Source organism: Triticum urartu, chromosome 2, assembly GCF_003073215.2.
Source record: "Triticum urartu cultivar G1812 chromosome 2, Tu2.1, whole genome shotgun sequence".
NCBI classification, from domain to species: domain Eukaryota; kingdom Viridiplantae; phylum Streptophyta; class Magnoliopsida; order Poales; family Poaceae; genus Triticum; species Triticum urartu.
Genome location: NC_053023.1, coordinates 156,583,514 through 156,601,338, shown reverse-complemented (window position 1 = coordinate 156,601,338; position 17,825 = coordinate 156,583,514).

The following is a 17,825-nucleotide window of genomic DNA, read 5'->3' as shown; positions in this document are numbered from 1 at the left end:
AGAGTTGGAGTACAAATTGGGAAAGTTACATCCGGGGTGTTACATTTGTTATACTTGATATTCCCGAGGATGATAGTATGTCTATTATTCTTGGAAGACCTTTTCTTAATACTGCAGGGGCTGTTATTGATTGCAACAAAGGCAATGTCACTTTTCATGTTAATGGTAATGAGCATACGGTACACTTTCCGAGGAAAAAACCTCAAGTTCATAGTATCAACTCCATTGGAAAAATTCCATCGATTATATTTGGAGGCTTTGAATTTCCTCTTCCTACTGTCAAAAAGAAATATGGTATTCTTATTATAGGGGATGTGCATATCCCCGTTGAGGTAACTTAGTGTTATTCGAAATTTCTTCGGTTTCATGATTATCGGAATGAGTTTGTTAACAATACTTGATCAACCTTGTTAGTGGATTCTTTTTGATGAGCATGAGATGGATGAAACTAGAAGCACAAACTTCTGTACCCTCTTTATATTTTCTGTTATTTATATTAAATAAAGTAAAAATAGTATTTTTCTGTCTGTTTCCTGACTTATCCGTGCAATATAAAAATAACCCGAAAATAAAAGTCCTCAGAATGCCATGCCAATTTAATATGATTTTTTGGGAATATTTGAGGATTTACTGTGCAAAAATTACCGCGGGAGGAGCTGCCACCTGGTCACGAGGGTGGTGGGCGCGCCCCCCTGCCTCGTGGGCCCACGGTGGCCCTCCTCCACTTATCCCAGCACCCATCTTCTTCCTCTATCTCACACAAACCCAAAAAACCAACTCAAGCACGAGTTACAGCCACTTTTGCTGTGATTTTCGATCTCCTTGCTCAAAGCACCTCTTGCAAAACTGCTTGGGGAGATTGTTCCTTGGTATGTGACTCCTCCATTGGTCCAATTAGTTTTTGTTCTAGTGCTTTATTATTTGCAAATTTGTGCTGCATAGGTGACCATGTTCTTGATCTTGCATGTCAAATTTATATGGTTTCAAGTAGTTCTAATGCTTGATATAGGCTCTAGGCACTTGTAGGAGTAGTTACTATCAGTTTTATTGAGTTTGGTTACTTTTATTTTGAAGTTACTAAAATTTTTAGAATCTTTCAGAAAATGATGAGGAGATTATTGAGGGGCTCATCGAGCCAAAGCTCGAAGTAAAAGGCACCAAAGCCTAAGTATAATTTGCCACGCACCGCGGAGATTCGGGCGTGTGAATGGCCTTCTGAAGATTTCTTGAGAGCAGCCGGTATCTATGAAGATTTTCATGAATTGGCTCACAATGCAGGCCTCACCGCTTTCCTCCACGACCAATGCGATCAGTATCTCTTACTCATAAATACCTTTGTGCAAAACTTTTATTTTCATCCCAGGAACTCACCGCATACGATGGAATTTCATTTATATGATGAGCCTAAGGAGATGTCACTTTTTGATTTCTGTCGGATTTGTTTAGTCCCTTTTGAGGGCAAGACAGAAGAACCACATAATGATGATGTGGCTGGGTTTATTGATAATATCACTGTAGGAGAAACCAGGAAGGTTTCCGATGCATGAATCACTAGCATACATTTTCCTGTTTTGCGTTACTTTGCATTATTTGCTAGTCGTTGTTTAATTGGACGCGGAAATTCTGGAAACCTTAGTATCCCTGATTTAATTATTCTGCTCCAAGGTTTATATAGTGATAACACTTTTAGTTTGGGCGGTATTATTGCTAGACGGTTAAATATGAACCGTACTTAGGGCCCCATCTTTGGAGGCATCTATGCCACACGCCTAGCCGCACATTTTAACATACCTATTAGGCATGCTGAGAAGGAAGAAAAAGTGCTACCCCGTGTTTATCTAGATCGTAAAAGTATGGTGGCACATGACTTTATTGTTAAGAACAGGGCAGGGGACCTTAGATATCAACTGTTCTTTAATAAACATCATCCTGAGACTATTACCTTGCCTGCTCCTTCTTTGTTTGATTTGACTGCAGGCACGTACCTTGTTCCGTTGGCAGCTATTCACGCCCACCGGAACCCTGCACCAGCTGAGGAGCCAGAGCCAGAACCACAATTTGATCCTTCACGACAGTCTAACTATTAGTGGGATCCGGAGATGATTGCCAGCCAGTGGCAATCGGAGCCTTCTTCTTCTTCATCACAGTACGACCCCAACAACTATTATTATGGATATCCGCCAGGCCAGCCGTGGCCATAGACCAACTTAGGCCAAAAGCCTAAGCTTGGGGGAGTACGTATTTCTCACCGACATTACATTCATGTTCACACACACTCATTGCTAGATGTCGGTGCTCATACTTTTTCATTGTAATATCCATGCTAGTTTATTTTCCTTTTCCTACTTTCTTCTTGTGTGTTTGATAAACCTTAAGAAAAACCAAAAAAATTAGTAGTAGTTTATTTTCTACTGTAGTAGTAATTAAAAAGAAAACCCAAAAATATTTCTCGTTCTTCTTTTGCTTGTTGGGAGCTTTCCCGTGTAAATAGTTTTATTTCTTTTATTTGGGGGTCAGTAGGAGAAGACCATAATTAAATTGTTGAAGTGGCTCTTATATGCATTATTGTTGAATTAACCAAGGAGCCCATATTGCCTTGTCTTCTCCTGTTTATTGAATGCTCGCAGATTCCAGCTTAGTCCAATGCACATGCACTCTTATTACTATTCACACTGTTCGGTCGTGCAAGTGAAAGGCAATTATGATGATATATGATGGACTGACTGAGATAAGAAAAGCTGGTATGAACTCGACCTCTTTTGTTTTTGTAAATATGATGAGTCTCGCGTTCTTCATTCAGCTTATTATGAATAAACATGTTTGCAATGACAATTAGAGATCATAGTTGCTTGTGCCATGCTTGATTAGATATGAGTTATAATGGTTTACCTTGTATGCCAACATGCTATTGAGATGATTATGATGTGGTATGATGGGGTGGTATCCTCCTTTGAATGATTTAAGTGACTTGACTTGGCACATGTTCACGCATGTAGTTGAAACAAAATCAACATAGCCTTCACGATACTTATGTTCATGGTGGATTATATCCTACTCATGCTTGCATCCTGTCGGAGGAAATAGCAATGGGTAGCCTAGCCGGCTTCCCCTGGCCCTTCTGAAAAAATCACGAGCCCGTCCGGCTCTCAAGAATCCAAGACATGGAGCCGCCTCCCCCGTGCTGGCTGCCACCCAGGCCAGCTCGAAGAAGGCGGCCCGACTTTTCCCCTCATGAAGAAAACCATGGGAGGCCAACTCGAAGAAGCCGGCTCCAAGATGCCAGCTCCAAGAAGCCGGCCATGAGGAGGCCGGCTCCAGGAGGCCGGCTCCCATAAAGCGGTCGAGACCGTACCCTCAAAGTTTGCATCCACCTAGCGGCGATGAGACGGGGCGTGGCTACAGTAAAGCCTGCCACCCCCGAATCCCGGAGCACGCCTGGCACAGTGCGCCGTACGGAGTGGCCATGACCCGTCCGGCGCGGCACTGTTGCCATGTTGACCCTGATGTCATCCATGACGGGCTACCAGTACGGCCCACGGGCGGTGGGCCCCCTTGGGCAGAGAGACACCCGAAGGCGGCCTGGCCTCCCCCAGTCAGCCCGAGACGGGGCCGGCTCCCCGCAGCCGGCAAGCTTCTCCCCTCGAAGAAGACACCCCATTAAGGAGACAAGACGCGGTAAGGCTACAGTAATCGCCCGCCGGACGGCGGCACTGTAGCGACGCTTACCTCGATGAAGCCCTCGTCATCAGGATGAGGCAACAGTGACCTGCCATCGACAAGACCCTTGGCAGTGGGGCCTGCCTGTTGCCAAGGAGTTGGTAGCCGGCAGGACCCACCAGCCGGCGGGCCCCAGCAGTCGGCGCAGAAGCCGGCGAGCGCGGTCACAGATGGCTGGGCCCCGCGCCCAGTCGGATTACCATTGTACCCCCGGGGGGTAGGCCTATATAACCCCCCCGGGGCACCCATGCAAAGGGTTGGACCCCCTGCTAGTTCTAGACACCCCGCAAGGAGAAGAAGCAGGCTAGCCATGCCCTTCTTCCTCCTCCCACCAAAACCGCTCGAGGAGCATTGTGTACCTACTTGTTCATCTAGTGATCATGGGAGACCCCGCAGAGCAGCAGTAGGGGTGTTATCTCCACGGATAGCCCCGAAGCTGGGTAAGATTCGCCGGCGTGCATGTCTTCGCCTTATCCCGTTTCCAGGCACCGGCGATGTCTTACTGGCTCCCACAATGATAAGCCACCCGTTGGCATATGTCGCACCTACCACCCGACATTTGGCGCCCACCGTGGGGCCAGGTGCACCGTCGTCCGGAGACCTGTTCTGGACGGGAACCCTCTCCCTCCCCAGCGAGCGTAGCCAGCCCGGCACTCCCGATGGCGCTTGCCACAACGCACTGCAAGGCGTCACCAGCATCTGCACGGCGAGCAGCCTCGCCGATCTCCTCGACGAAACCCTCATCTCCGACGAGCTCACCTCCGATGCGGGCACCGACCACCTCGCCAACCTTCTCGGCCGGCTCCATGTCTCCAGCGAGCCCGCTGCGGACCTGGAGTCGGTTGGCTCCACCGACCCGATGCCTGTCGACCCCGACACGGCCTCCTACAACACCTTCCCCACCAACGTCACGATCTACAACGACCCGCTTCCTCGAGCCGACGGCTGCGATGCTGTCGCCACCGAAGTGATGGTTGTCGGCCACGGCGGCCCGGCCGACGAGAGCGCCCACGACGCCTCGCACGCGGCGGCCCACGACTTGTCCGCTCCCCTCCCGGCTAATGCCGACGACGAAGCACTGGAGGCACGCCGCCTCGCCCTCCTCGCAGAGGGCCGGAGGCTGGCTTCCATAAGACGCCTCACTGAGGCCTATCAGCGCGAAGCTGACCGCGCCGCCTTCGGCACGCCGGCCCCGGGCGGGCTAAGCCGGGCCGGCCTTGTCAAGCAACGCGGCGCCGTCATCGCCGACACGCTGGGAGTCGACCGCCCGGTCTATGCCACTCCGCTCGAGAACTTGCGTGCCGCCCAGGCGGCCGTAGACGAGCTGGACGGCCTTGAGGCCGAAGACCTCCCCCACATGACCCGGCGCATCCAGCAATTGATTGACGCAGCCACGCAGCGACACGAAGCCGACGCCCGCGCGGAAAGCCCTCCCCCGCGCCGAGAACACGGCGCGACGTCCCGGACACCAACTACGAGCAACACCCGCGCGCGACGCGAGAAGGAGCCGGCTGCCAGCCGCAGCCTGACCCGGATCTCCATCGAGCGAGACACGGACGGTCATCCCCGAGCCATGGAATGCCGGGGCGACCCGCCTCCGCCTCCGCCCCGTGGAGAGAGATATCCCGCCCCGCCGCCAGTGGTGCACCCGACTCTCAGCAGCCGGCTAGGCCGCCGCGAAGGAGTCGGCGAGAATGACGCCCGCCATCGGATCGACCGCCTGGCGCGATCCCTGGCGTTGGAAGAAGAAGATGATGTCGGCCCGCCTTGTTTCGGCCCCCGCATCCGCGACGAGCCCTTTCCCAAAGGGTTCTCGCTCCCAAGAGACACGCCCAAGTACAACGGCTCCGTGAAGCCGGAAGATTGGTTGATCGACTACTCCACGGCGGTTAGCATAGCCAACGGCAACCGGCGCGTTGCCGTGAAGTACGTGCCCCTCATGCTGCAAGGCACGGCGGGGACCTGGCTCAACAGCCTCAAGCCGTGCAGCATCAACAGCTGGCTAGATTTCACAGAAGCCTTCATCCGCAACTTCACTAGCACCTACAAGCGGGCTCCCAAGCCCAGACAGCTCTCCTTGTGCGTACAAGGCCCCGCCGAGTCCACTCGCGATTACCTCACGCGTTGGGCCGAGCTCCGCAATTCTTGCGATGGGGTGCACGAGGTGCAAGCCATAGAATACTTCACGGCCGGATGCCGAGAAGGCACCCTCCTCAAGCACAAGCTCCTCTGCGACGAGCCGACTACCCTCGACGAGCTTCTGGACATAGCGGACAAGTACGCTACCGCCGACTCCTCGATGAAGACCGAGCTTCGGGTAGACGCGTCCGGGAAAGTACTTAACCCGGCGCCCAAGACGCCGGTTGGGGATTCCGGCCGACGCCCCCACCCGAACGACCACAAGCGCAAGGGCCCCGCGCCGCCTCCCGTCAGTCGGCAGGTGGCCACAGTCGAAGACGCGCCACCTGAAGAGCGACCGGCGCCCAAGAAGCCCAAGGGTGGCAGGCCGGCTTGGCAGCCCGCCTTCTCCTACGAGCAAACTCTCGACACCCCGTGCAAGTTCCACAGCGGCGCGAAGCCATCCAACCACACAACCCGGAAGTGCCATTGGCTCACCTGAATCTCTAAAGGCGAGGGGCTCGTGCCGCCTCCGCCTGCCGGCCCGCCGCCTCCGGCCGCTCGGCCCGCAGTCGGAGCCGTGCACGACGAATTCCCCGACGAGCATGCAACCTACATCGTCTTTACAAGCCAGCCCGAAGACCGGCGCAGCAAACGCCGAGAGCACCAGGAAGTCAGCGTGGTCACCGCCAACCCTGCCGGACACATGCATTGGTCAGAAAAGCCCATCAGCTGGAGCCGGGCCGACCATCCGGAGGTGATGCCGTCTCCCGGCTCTTATGCTTTGGTCCTGGAAGCCACCCTTGCAACGGACAGATGCGCCTCCCGCTTCTCCCGTGTGTTGATAGACGGCGGGAGCAGCATCAACATCCTGTACCGTGACACCCTGGAGAAGCTAAACATCAAGACGAAGCATCTCATGCCTACTCGGACAGTGCTTCATGGCATCGTACCCGGCTTATCCTGCGCCCCCATTGGCAAGATCAAGATTGATGTACTTTTGGGGGACAAGGAGCATTTCCGTCGGGAAGCGATCTGGTTTGAAGTGGTGGACCTGGAGAGCCCTTACCATGCGTTGCTTGGCCGACCTGCCTTGGCCAAATTCATGGCAGTTCCCCACTATGCATACCTCAAGATGAAAATACCAAGCACCAAAGGCGTCATCACCGTAGCCGGTGATTACAAGAAGTCCTCCGAGTGCGCAGCAGCCAGCAGCCGGCTGGCCGAGTCCCTTGTGATTGCCGAAGAAAAGAAGATGTTGGACCGAGTCGTGGCCATAGCCGGCAAGCAGTCGGCCGTGTCCCCCGACCCCAAGGAGCATGACGCTCAAGGATCTTTCCAGCCGGCCAAGGAGACGAAGAAGATACCTCTTGACCCCGAGCATCCAGATAGGTTTGCCGTCATCAGGGCAAACCTGAACAGCAAATAGGAAGGCAAGCTCGCCAATTTCCTCCGTGAGAATCGGGACATCTTCGCATGGTCCCCCAAGGACATGCCGGGTGTTCCGAGGAAATTCGCCGAGCACAAACTACACGTTCGAGAAGACGCAAAGCCAGTCAAACAACCCCTTCGCCGACTGTCGGAGGAGAAACGCAGAATTGTAGGGGAGGAGATAGCTCGGCTCTTGGCGGCCGGCTTCATCATGGAAGTTTTCTTTCCAGAGTGGCTCGCCAACCCGGTCCTCGTACTGAAGAAGAATAACAAGTGGCGCATGTGTATAGACTACACGAGCCTCAACAAGGCCTGCCCCAAAGATCCCTTTGCTCTGCCAAGGATTAACCAAGTGATAGACTCCACAGCCGGATGCGAGCTGTTGAGTTTCTTGGATGCTTACTCCGGATATCACCAGATAAAGCTGGATCCGGACGACCGCCTGAAGACCGCCTTCATCACGCCATTCGGAGCCTTCTGCTACCTGACTATGACATTCGGCTTGAGAAATGCCGGTGCCACTTTTCAGCGTTGCATGCAGAAGTGCCTCCTCAAGCAGCTCGGCAGGAACGCTCACGTTTACGTGGACGACATCGTGGTGAAGACGGAGAAGCGCGGCACCTTGCTGGGAGACCTCAAGGAAACGTTTGAGAACCTACGCCGGTTCCAAATCAAGCTTAACCCCGAGAAATGCGTGTTCGGAGTGCCAGCCGGCCAGCTCCTAGGCTTCCTGGTCTCGGAACGCGGCATCGAATGCAACCCGGTGAAGATCAAGGCCATCGAGAGAATGGCGATCCCCACCATGCTTCGAGACATTCAGAAGTTCACCGGGTGCTTGGCCTCCTTGAACCGCTTCATCAGCCGGCTCGGAGAGAAAGCTCTCCCCCTCTACCGCCTCATGAAGAAGAGCACTCACTTCGAGTGGAACGACCAGGCCGACCAAGCTTTCCACGAGCTGAAGAAGATGCTGGCCACGCCGCCCGTTCTGGCGGCGCCGACCGAGAAAGATCCCATGCTCCTCTACATCGCCGCAACCAGCCGGGTGGTCAGCACCGTCATCGTAGTCCAATGCCCAGAAGAAGGCCGAGCCCAGCCGGTCCAAAGGCTAGTGTATTATTTGAGCGAGGTGCTGTCCGCCTCAAAGCAGAACTACCTGCACTACCAGAAGATGTGTTACGGCGTGTACTTCACCGCCAAGAAGCTGAAGCCCTACTTTCAAGAGCATCCCGTCACGGTCGTATGCACCGCCCCGCTGGCCGAGATCATAGGCAGCCGGGACGCATCCGGCCGGGTGGCGAAATGGGCCATCGAGCTGGCCCCTTAGACGATCTTCTACCAGCCCCGCACCGCCATCAAGTCCCAAGCGCTGGCCGACTTCCTCGTCGACTGGGCCGAGACCCAGTACCTGCCGCCGGCTCCCGACTCCACCCATTGGCGCATGCACTTCGATGGGTCCAAGATGTGCACCGGCTTGGGAGCCGGCGTCGTCCTTACCTCTCCGAAAGGCGACAAGCTCAGATACATGCTACAGATCCACTTTGCCGCCTCCAACAATGTGGCCGAGTACGAGGCACTCATACACGGGCTTCGGCTTGCCAAAGAACTTAGCATTCGCCGGATCCTATGTTATGGCGACTCGGACCTGGTGGTCCAGCAATCATCCGGCGACTGGGACGCCAAGGACGCGAATATGGCGAGCTACCGCTTCCTGGTCCAACAACTCAGCGGATACTTTGAAGGATGCGAGTTCCTCCACGTACCGCGAGCCGACAACGAGCCAGCCGATGCCCTGGCTCGAATAGGCTCCACTCGGCAAGCAATTCCAACCGGCGTCGCTCTACAACGCCTCCTCAAGCCATCTATCAAGCCGTCTCCAGAGTCCGATTCCATCTTCGTGCCGCCTGACACCGATGCGGCCGGGTCCGGCTCGAAGAACCAAGTAGGCGACCCCAAGACTCCCGTAGCCGGCCCGGCGACTTCGGCGGCCGGCTCGGGGACTTCGGCAGCCGGCTCGGGGACTGCCGCACCCGGCTCGGGGACTGCGGTAGCCGGCCCGGGGACTGCACCAGCACGACAGCCAGCGGCCGCCTCCAGCACCTCACCACCCAGCCCGCCCACCCTGGTGGCAGTAGCCACATTGGCAGTAGAAGAAGTCGCGGCTCCATCATGGGCTCAGTCCATCCTCAACTTCCTAGTAAACCAAGACCTGCCGGCTAACAAAACAGAAGCAAGACAAGTCCAACGTCGAGCCGGAGCCTACACAATCGTCAACAGAGAACTAGTCAAGCGCAGTGTCACTGGAATCCTCCAACGGTGCGTCGAGCAAGAGAAGGGCATTGCAATCCTCAGAGACATTCACCAAGGAGAATGCGGCCACCATGCGGCCTCAAGATCACTTGTCGCCAAAGCCTTCCGCCATGGTTTCTTTTGGCCGACTGCTTTGGATGACGCCAAAGAATTAGTTAAACATTGCAAGGGGTGCCTACTCTTCAGCTCCAAGCAACACATGCCGGCCTCGGCACTCAAGACCATTCCCCTCACTTGGCCCTTTGCCGTTTGGGGACTGGACATGGTGGGCCCATTCAAGCGGCGGCATGACGCATTTGCTCATCGCCATGGACAAATTCACCAAGTGGATTGAGGCAAAGCCGATCAAGAAGCTGAATGGGCCGACTGCTGTGACGTTCATTGCAGACATATTTTTTGCCAAAGGAGCCTTGGCATGTTTCTGCGCAGCCCAAGGTATCCGACTGGACTTAGCATCTGTCGCCCACCCGCAGTCAAACGGCCAGGTCGAGCGAGCCAACGGCCTCATCCTCTCCGGCATCAAGCCCCGACTGGTCGTACCTCTGGAGCGTTCAGCCGGCTGTTGGCTCGACGAGCTGCCGGCTGTCCTCTGGAGTCTGCGCACTACCCCAAACAAGTCAACCGGCTTCAGCCCTTTCTTCCTTGTATATGGTGCCGAGGCGGTCATCCCAACTGACATCGAGTTCGACTCGCCTCGAGTAACCATGTACACGGAAGCGGAGGCCAAGGAAGCACGAGAAGACGGCGTCGACCTGCTGGAAGAAAGCCGGCTGTTAGCCCTCAGCCGGTCTGCCATCTACCAACAGGGTTTGCGCCGCTACCACAGCCGGAAAGTCAGGCCAAGATCTTTCCAAGAGGGCGATCTTGTGCTCCGGCTGATCCAGCGAACAGCCGGCCAGCACAAACTCTCGGTCCCTTGGGAAGGCCCCTTCGTCATCAGCAGAGCTCTAGGCAACGACTCCTACTACCTGATCGATGCATAGAAGCCGAAGGCACGCAAGAGAGACGACTCCGGCAAGGAGTCGGAACGACCATGGAACGCCAACCTCGTTCGAAGATTTTACAGTTGAAACGCCGTATGTATCACGCTAACTTTTGTATTAAGTACGAGACAATAGGCCCCCCGAGGAGGCCTCGGGGACTGCCATCTCTTATCTATGAATGAAAAGTATCATGCTTATGACCTTGTCATTTCATTTAGTTGTTCCGTCCGGCACCGGGTTCGACTAGTCGGCTCGGGGACTGGCCGACTGGAGTTATATTAGAAGTCCTACCCGCAGCCATCAAGTAGTGTGCCGGCTCCCAAGCCTTCTCTTGCCAAAAGTCGCAGTTCGGAGAACCGGCTGTCCGACTGGCAAGAGTTAAAGGCAGGAACGGGCGCCCACACGAAAAACGGCTAGGGACTAACGGACTAATATAACGAAAGCCGGTTTTTTCTCCCACCGCCGACTAGCTACCAGAGTAGCCGGTCGGCCGGTTTCCGTTCACTTCACTTCAATCCAAGAAAGCTCAAGTACTTGCCTCCCCAAAGAGGGAAGGCGGAAAGGAAAAAGCCCAAGGATAAAAAGTATACGCGAATGGAAACCAAACATGCACATAATAATATTTACATAAAAAGACCTCCCAGAGGCCAGCATTCAACATAGTTTGGATACACCCCCAGTGGGTGGAACTGCGAAAACTTAACAAAGATTGTTCCAAAGACAACAAGCAGGAAAGATAAAGACGGCAGGTCAAGCTGGCGGAGCGGACGACGAGCCGGACTGGTTGGCGGAGACGGTCGTGCCGGCTGAAGGAGCGGCCGGCTGGCGAACTTCGGCTTGGTCGCCGCCTCCCGCAGAGGGCGCGCTTCCACGCACCTCATTGCTGGAGGCACGGTCGGCCTGAGGTCGGCCGGTTGTTCCACCGGCCGGCTCGACATCTTCGCCGTCCTCCTATTTGTCATCCTCGCCCTCGTCGCTTGAGGCAATATCCTCCGCCGAGTCCTCGCCCACCGCCGGGTTCAGCCCGAACCACTCCTCCGGTTGAGCAACACCGTCATCATTGATTTCGGGTGCGAAAACGCTGATGTCGGTGCACTCGGCGATCGTCGAAGCTCGCTGGGCGATAGCCGGCCTCACCTCCTCCAGCTCCGCATCGGCCTCCATCCGCCAAGTGCGCAGCTGGTCCAAGCTCAGCCCTGGGTACCAAGCCCGAACGAACTCCAACGCCCGCCCGGCTCCGAGGCGGGCCGCCGACGCCTTCCAAGCCTCAAAGCGACCAACTGCGACCTCCAGCCAGTCGGCAGTTCGGCTTGGGGTGCGGGGGATCGTCTCGCCAGGCCAGAGGGCGGCCAACACTTGTGCCCCAGCATGTTGGAGCCGGCGAAGCATCCGATGAGCTGGCTGCAACCGCGCCTGGACAGCCAGGAGCTGCTCCTCAAGTGTCCGGTTCGCATCCGGCGCGATGTTGGTCCCCGCCTGACGACGCGCCTCGCGATGGGCCTCAATGCTTTGGGCGGCGAAGGCGGAATAGCCGGGGAAGTAGTCTGCGCCAAAAAACAAGCAGCGGCTCAAGATAAGCCAAAAACCCAGGCGGCAAGGGGCAGGGGAGGGCCGAGGAAGGCGGCTTACCGTCGATCAAATCCTCGATCCGGCCGAAACCTTCATCCAGGGCCTGCCGGGTCTCAGACCAGCTCGCCGCCTCGGTCTCATACTCCGCCTTCAAGGCGGCTTCGCTGTCCTGCGCCGCCTGCAGGGCCGCCTTGTGGTTCTCCTCTTGGTCGGCCAGCTTCTTGGCTAGGCGATCCCGTTCCTGGACCAAGGCGGCGTGCTCGGCCTCCTTGGTATGAAGGGCGGCCTTCGCTTCGCCGAGCTCCTTCCTCAAGTCGGCGTTGGCCCCTGAAGACAAAGAAAGAGAAAAATTAATAAGGAAAGAGTCGTCAAGAAAGATCCGACCTGACTGCACCGCAGTCGGCCCGAATCTCGGGGACTACACCCAGTGGGTGCGCTGACGCGCCCCCACATGAGACAAACAAGATCAAGTACTTACTTCGGCTGTCGGCCAGGTCGTCGGTCCTCCGGCTCAACTCCCGAGCCTGGGAGTTGAAGGCGGCAGCACGGAGGTTGTGATATTCCTGAAAGTTCAGACAAAAAGCAAAGTAAGGTAGCCGTCGAGAAAGATCCGACCCGACTGCGCAGTAGTCGGCCTGAATCTCGGGGACTACACCCAGTGGGTGCGCTGACACGCCCCCACGGAAGAAATCAAGAAATCAAAAGCGGCCAAGAATGAAGGACTTACCCAAGATGGCGGCTCACGTCGTCAGGAACTCCTGGGTGAACTGTTGCAGCAGGGCGGCCTGAGCTTGCAGCCGGCTCCGGACCCCTTGAGCCGCCACATTCAGCTCGCCGGTCCCCCCGCTGGGAGTCCACTCGGACGTGGCAGTGCTGGCCGCCTCCAGATCTTCCGCCGACTGGCCTGCGCCCGCGACTCGGCGCAACTCCGGCGGAGCGGCGCCTCCCCCTGCGCGCCGGCTCGTCGTCGGCTGCACCTCGAGGCCGGCTCTGTTCTCCGGCTCACCTCCAGTCGGCCCCTCTGGCGCCGCTGACGATTGGCCGCCTTGGCCCGCTCCGGTTGGCGCTGCTGGCGGCGCTCTCCTCGCGAAGGCCACGGGGTCCTCCCCCCTCTCCATCAGCGGCGGGTCTTGGACGATCTCCTCCGCCAAAGGCAATGGGGTGTCGGGGGCTACGGCTCGGAGAGGAATGGCGAGCAGCGGAGGCTGGTTGCGCGAGCTTTCCGCCTCCGTCTCCGCGGTAGCCGCCTCCGTCTGGGCCTTGGCTGCCGCGTCGGCCTGCTCCCTCGCCGCCTGGGCGGCCGCCTTCTCCGCCGCCTCACGCTCCTCCCGCGCTTCGCGGGCGTTCCGCTCTGTGGCCTCCCTGAGATCGGCGCGGGGGTCCACGCGGCGGGAGCTCGAAGACCCTCCAGCTGGCCCCACGACGGAGCCGCCCGGACCCCGCTCAAGGGAAAGCGGCGCCCTGTCCAGCAGGCGAGAAAAAGTTAAGAAGAATATTCGAAGAGAAAGAGAATGATGAAAGGCATGCGACCAGGCAATCAGCGACTTACGCTGAAACCGCCTGAGGCTGCTTCACCGCCTTGTGGAAGCGGGCCGCCTTCGCGGCCGCCTCGTCTCGTTTTGTCGCCGCGGTGGAGGGCTTGGACTTCTTCGGCCGACTGCCGAAGAGGCCTGAAGCGGCCCGACGCTTCTGCGCGCCGCCGGCGGCCGGTGCGATGGATGAGCCCGCGCCCTGATAGTCGGCCACCGGCTGGCGGCGCGGGGCGACTTCGGCTTCAGCATCGTCCGACCAGTCCTCGAAGCTCGCGGTGAACCTTGAGCCTCCGGGCTCGGCGTTGTCCCCCACGACGGCGTCTTCCATGGCGGCCGCCCCCAAGTTCGGGCCGTCAACGTCCTCCTCCGTGCGGTCGGGGGCATACTGGCGTTCAATCCCTGCCGCCCCAGCCGGTGGAGGAAGAAGAGGGTTCTGCTCAAAAGAACCGACTGGTCAGAAGCCGGCCGTCACGAAGCCGGCTGACGACAAAAAGAAGATAGAGAGAGAAGCTTATCACGGGCGGAGGATTGGCGCGAGAATACGGCGCCTTGCCGTATTGCCAGTCCCCGGCGAGCTTGCAGTTGGCGATGTAATTAACCATGAGGGCCACCTCCGCGTGGGGCATTTCCCATGTGCTCAGCCGGCTTGGGTCGAAGCGGCCGTTCATCTGACACATCATATGGGGCCATCTTTGGAGAGGAAGAATCCGGCGCTCCACGAAGGCGGCCACCAAGTCGGCCCCGCGCAGGCCTTCCGACTGGATCATCACCCGAAGCCGGGAGACGGCGTCGTTCCCAGCCGGAGACAGTGACCGGGACCGGAAACCCCACGATGGCTGCCTCCCAGCCGGCGTGCCGGCTACGTAAGCCGGCAGGTTGATGTAGTCTCCTTGCTCGGCGACGTTCCTCACGTAGAAGTACGATTTTTGCCAGACCTTCACCGACTGGATTAGGGGGATGGACGGGAACGGATTGTTCTCGCTCGCCCTCCTCATGGCGATGAAGGCCCCGCAGGGTGCGGGCACGCCGGCGACGACGGTGCCGAGTTTGCTCTGGAAGAACTCTCCCCAGAGCTCCAGCGTGGGGAGCAGCCCCAAGAAGCCTTCACAGAGGGAGACGAAGGCCGACAGCAGCATCACTGCATTGAGCGTGAGGTGATGCGGCTGGAGGTTGTAGAACTCGAGGAAGGAGCGCATAAATCCGCTCGCCGGAAGGCCGAAGCCGCGCAGGCAGTGCGAGCGGAAGACGACCCGCTCGCCCTCCTCCGGCGCTGGCGAGATCTCCGTCTCCAGCGCCAGGCGGACCTGCACGAGGTTGGCGCCGGGCAGGCGCCGAGTCTGGCGGAGGAACTCCACATGGTCTTCATGGACGTTGGAGCCGTCCCACGAGCTTGACAACGCCATGGGAGCGAGGCGATGTGGAGACGCGGCGGCGCTGAGACGGGAGGCTGCGCCGGCAACAAGAGGAAGAAACGAGGATTAGGAGGGGCGGAGCGAGAGAGAGCGTGCGAACCTCTGTCGCTCTCCCTCCTCCCCCTACTTATAGGCTCGCGTGGCGGAGCCGAGGAGGCGTGGCGTGGGGAAGCGTGGGGATCGATCGTGCCCACTCCCCACGTCCCGCGATTGTTGAGCCTTAACAGTGAAACAAAACTGCCTCAGGAAGGCGAGCGGCCCCTGTGGGCCACGGAAGATCCGCGCCCGGACCAAGGCTCGCGAGTGGTGGGCCCGGGCCTGCGGCGGCGTCACGTCGCGTGCGTGCGCTCGTCGGATCTCGCTGCCACGTGGCCGCGGGAGGGCCCGTGGTCAGCACGCAGGTCCCCCCTCCTCCCGCCTACAAGACGCGGGGCTCTCTGAAGTCGACATACGCCCGCAAAGCTGGCTCTTCAGGATGGAAGCTGACTAAGCTTCTCGTCCCCCTGCTCGCCTCGGAGCTCGATCAGCATCGGGGACTACTGTCGGAGGAAATAGCCATGGGTAGCCTAGCCGGCTTCCCCTGGCCCTTCTGAAAAAATCACGAGCCCGTCCGGCTCTCAAGAATCCAAGACATGGAGCCGCCTCCCCCGTGCTGGATGCCACCCAGGCCAGCTCGAAGAAGGCGGCCCAACTTTTCCCCTCATGAAGAAAACCATGGGAGGCCGACTCGAAGAAGCCGGCTCCAAGATGTCGGCTCCAAGAAGCCGGCCATGAGGAGGCCGGCTCCAGGAGGCCGGCTCCCATAAAGCGGTCGAGACCATACCCTCAAAGTTTGCATCCACCTAGCGGTGATGAGACGGGGCGTGGCTACAGTAAAGCCTGCCACCCCCGAATCCCGGAGCACGCCTGGCACAGTGCGCCGTACGGAGTGGCCATGACCCGTCCGGCGCGGCACTGTTGCCATGTTGACCCTGATGTCATCCATTACGGGCTACCAGTACGGCCCACGGGCGGTGGGCCCCCTCGGGCAGAGAGACACCCAAAGGTGGCCTGGCCTCCCCCAGTCGGCCCGAGACGGGGCCGGCTCCCCGCAGCCGGCCCGCTTCTCCCCTCGAAGAAGACGCCCCATTAAGGAGACAAGACGCGGTAAGGCTACAGTAATCGCCCGCCGGACGGCGGCACTGTAGCCACGCTTACCTCGACGAAGCCCTCGTCATCAGGATGAGGCAACAGTGACCTGCCATCGACAAGACCCTTGGCAGTGGGGCCTGCCTGTTGCCAAAGAGTTGGTAGCCGGCGGGACCCACTAGCCGGCGGGCCCCAGCAGTCGGTGCAGAAGCCGGCGAGCGCGGTCACAGACGGCTGGGCCCCGCGCCCAGTCGGATTACCATTGTACCCCCGGGGTAGGCCTATATAAACCCCCCGGGGCACCCATGCAAAGGGTTGGACCCCCTGCTAGTTCTAGACACCCCGCAAGGAGAAGAAGTAGGCTAGCCATGCCCTTCTTCCTCCTCCCACCAAAACCGCTCGAGGAGCATTGTGTACCTACTTGTTCATCTAGTGATCATGCGGAGACCCCGCAGAGCAGCAGTAGGGGTGTTATCTCCACGGAGAGCCCCGAAGCTGGGTAAGATTCGCCGGCGTGCATGTCTTCGCCTTATCCCGTTTCCAGGCACCGGGGATGTCTTACTGGCTCCCACAATGATAAGCCACCCGTTGGCATATGTCGCACCTACCACCCGACACATCCAATGTTTATTAATTTTAATGCATGTACATGGCTGTTGTCGCTCTCTAGTTGGTCGCTTCCCAGTCTTTTGCTAGCCTTCACTTGTACTAAGCGGGAATACTGCTTGTGCATCCAATCCCTTAAACCCCAAAGTTATTCCAGATGAGTCCACCATACCTTCCTATATGCGGTATCTACCTGTCGTTCCAAGTAAATTTGTATGTGCCAAACTCTAAACCTTGAAATAAACATTCTGTTTTGTATGCTCGAATAGCTCGTGTATCAACAAAGGTTGTCCTCATCTTCCGTGTTAGGCGGGTTATTCTCAAGAGGAGTGGACTCCGCTCCTCACTCACGAGAAAATGGCTGGTCACCGGGATGCCCAGTCCCATGCTTTATGCAAACTAAATCAAAATTAATTGCAAACAAAACTCCCCTGGGACCTGATGTATGTTGGAGGCACTCGTTGTTTCGAGCAAGCCATGGATTGATGCTTGTTGGTGGAGGGGGAGTATAAACTTTACCATTCTGTTTGGGAACCGCATATAATGTGTTTAGCATGGAATATATCGCCGTCTCTTAGTTGTTACGTTGACAATGAAAGTATACCTCTCAAAATACAATTTATCTCTATTTCAAAATCGAGCTTTGGCACCTCTACAAATCCCTGCTTCCCTCTGCGAAGGGCCTATCTATTTACTTTTATGTTGAGTCATAACCCTCTTATTAAAAAGCACTAGCTGGAGAGCACAGCTGTCATTTGCATTCATCACTATTAATCTATGTTGCGTATGACTATGATTGGATCTCTTTTACCATGAATTACAATGTCTAGTCAGTCCTTGATCTTTAAAGGTGCTCTGCATTTATGTTTTGCGGTCTCAGAAAGGGCTAGCGAGATACCATCTTGTTATATCATATTATGATTGTTTTGAGAAAGTGTTGTCATCCAAGAATTATTATTATGACTTGCTAGTTGATTATGCTATTGATATGAGTAATTACGAGACATGAGAATTAGTGCAAA